Here is a 3186-nt window from a genome sequence, read left to right as displayed (position 1 = left end):
CATCCATGAGATCAATATTAGATTTTTAACCATGTTTTGAAGCTGTACAGTGTTTACAAACAAGCTTATATTTTGAGTTCTGATGGGGACAAATGAACTAAACTAATTTAAAAGTTACATTCTTCAAGAATCAATGGCTCTTTTATCAATAATTGAAAAGCCCCAAAATTGATGTACCAATCCCAGATTGCCCCATTTTAGTGCTACATATTTATTAAATAAATATAATATATATTTTATGACTTGTATATCCATTTGCGAAGTGTCAGTATTTCATATTTTTTGACAGAACCAATTAAATGTTCTATGTTGAAAATGATATGTTGTCCTCTGATTGGGTGTTTTGCAATAACCTTTAGTATTACTGCATTTATTTTTAGCCAGAGTAAAGATGCATTTTTTTAAAGGGAATTTTAGACAATTTCAGTCAACTATCGTTAGCCTATTTCTCATTTATTAGGCTAAATAAGATTTGACTCACTTTTCCATATATATTCAAACTACACTGTATTTAAACAGGAGCACTGCTATTAAGATGAATAACAACATCTTAAGTTAAATGGTTTAATGATTAATTATAATACATCATCTGATTATTTGATTTGATGAAAATGACCGTAGCATTGGGCCGACTCACTCCTGAAACTCAGAGGGTGGCCGGTAGTGACTTAATTCTTTTTAGATTGAGTTAAGGGGTTAGGCAGGTCTAACCAGTTGGCCGATAATCTTTGAAGGCTTTGAAGTTGCCCCTCTGTGGTTTTCTCTTTCATGCTGGTGGTCTTAGTAGAAATTAATTAAACGGTGTCATTACATGACGAACCATAACATACAGTGTACAGTAAGCCGATCTACTGTGCTATTTAGCCCCCTTATCTCTCCAAAGTGCTTAGAAGAAAGAATGTCTAAAAGCCTAGTCATACTACGGCCTGTTCTATATCTGCAATAATATGCATGTTTGTGTGTGTGTGTGTGTGTGTGTGTGTGTGTGTGTGTGTGTGTGTGTGTGTGTGTGTGTGTGTGTGTGTGGTTCACCTGGGTGGGCAAAATGAAGAGGCATTGTGCCTTACTTTAAACACATAGAATTATATTTACATAGAAAAATATTTGACATTGTCTGCAAATAATAACACATCTTGAATTTCATTTGAGTGTTAACATGTGTTTTCCATGTTGCTGGCTGGCTAGACTATGCCTTATGTATTGAGTTAAACTGTATCCATAAACTGTGTAGACCTTTAATGATTTAATGACCCCCCGTTTCCCCCCTGAACTTTCTAAAATTGCAAAATGCCATGCTCTACCTCAACCAAGCCCTAGCTTAATTGTGCTTATCCTGTGATTTTTACTCCAGCGCTGTGTGAAATTGTATTTGTGTACTTAAAGATAACGAACTGAGGACATTATATGAGTGGGTTCACTCTCTCCTCCTCACTAAGCAGCTCACTGGCAGCACAGCACAGAACCCTGTGGAGTCCTGCGACTATTAGCACATATTTCACAGTCCATTTCCCTGCCTCCATTTTGAAATGAAACCCGGCATTAGGCCGATAGCGAGCTCTCTTGATGCCTTAGATTAGCCAGGAGTTCAGTATGAGTGTTTTAGGGAAACTTAAGTTGGGGAGACACAGACAGGCACATTCTCAAAGGCTCAGGTGGCTCAGACTACCTCAGATAACAGACAACTGTCATTTGTTCCCATACTGGTTTGTCATTCACTCTATTTTGAGATAATGTGGGAGAGTTTGAAGTCGCTTTTACTCATGAATTATCAGCATTAGCCAGAGTATATCCCACTTGGTTTCAGTTGTCAAAACCCATTATCATCTTCTTGCTTTTGCCTCATGCAATACTACAACGATCCACTAGATGTAGAAATAACCTCTCTATTCATTTCAGTATAGTAACTGCCACTCGTTTTCCAGATTAGTTATCATTTCGATGTACTATACTATTTGTACTGTACTATTTGTTTATCGAATACTGTACCTCAAGAAACATTCCAGATTTAATTTTATACATTAAGAGTTTATCAGCATATATCATTTTAAACTCGTATGAGTTAGATAACAGTTGTTTGCCTCATCATGAATGTTTCAGAGAGTAAAAGATAAGACCAAGTCAGTGTATTATGTCCAGTCATATTGTCTAACCAGTAGGGAGCATATGTTGGTTGTCGGAGACTTTCAGAGAGTATCAAGCAGTATCCGTATCAAGCTTGCCAAGATAGCCATTAGCTTTATTTCTCATACTTCAATAAGATACACAAAAATACACTTGTTCCTGAAGAAGGTGATTTGGCACAAAGCGCGCACGCGTGTGTGTGTTCTCTTCTCCTGTGCTTTCCAGCAATGCATTCTCCTAACATTAGAGAGCACACACAACTTGATTGTGCATGACATTAACCGGAATTCAGTCTCTCTCTTCTTTTACCATTCCCTTCCATTTGTCAAGCATGTAGCAAGTCTCTTGCCATACATAGAAAAACAAATCAAAGCCCCTAAACTCTGCATCCTCTCTGTGTGATGCAAGTGACTGATGTATTCCTAGCCCTCCTCTCCTCTCCCGTCCATGGATGAGTGAGAAGGTGATTGAGAAGGGTTTCAGTGTAGAATGCACTCAGGAGAGCAGAGCAGATACTAGCGCTCTATTGAACAGAGGAAAGGGGGAAAACAACACACATTTGAAGATCAATGCTCAAAACGACCCCAGTATTGTTGCATCGTGAACAATGTGACATAAAAGGCAATGAATGAGAGTAGGTATTACACCTAGGACAGTCAGAAGCGAAGAAGGCTACTTTTTTTAAAAGTAGTATCATTAGGGGCGACGCTTTGATCTTGTCTTCAAAGCTGCTGAACAGGTGTGTTTCATAAAACAATCCCAGCTTTATCCTCCATCTCTCAGCAGCTAGAGATGTGGGTTCTGTAAGCAGCCGCATCTTCTTATTCTGACATTATCTCTCTGATCTGTCTTATAGCATCTCTCCCTTACATTGTCACTTGAAGTAAAGCAGTGAATCTGCATCACATACTACTTGGAGCACAGAGGCCAAGAGCCTTTCCACTTGTACAGTTCTCTGTATGTGATACTGGTAGAAAACCATTATTCTCTTCAATGTACCTATTCAATTCTGTTTCTATTGAACCTTTGTCACAAAATGTGGAAAAAAACAGCAACACCAAAGAG

Source organism: Nansenia antarctica (genome assembly GCF_963989245.1).
Source record: "Nansenia antarctica genome assembly, chromosome: 3".
In the NCBI taxonomy this organism is placed as follows: Eukaryota; Metazoa; Chordata; class Actinopteri; order Argentiniformes; family Microstomatidae; genus Nansenia; species Nansenia antarctica.
Note: the sequence above shows the minus strand (reverse complement) of the source record.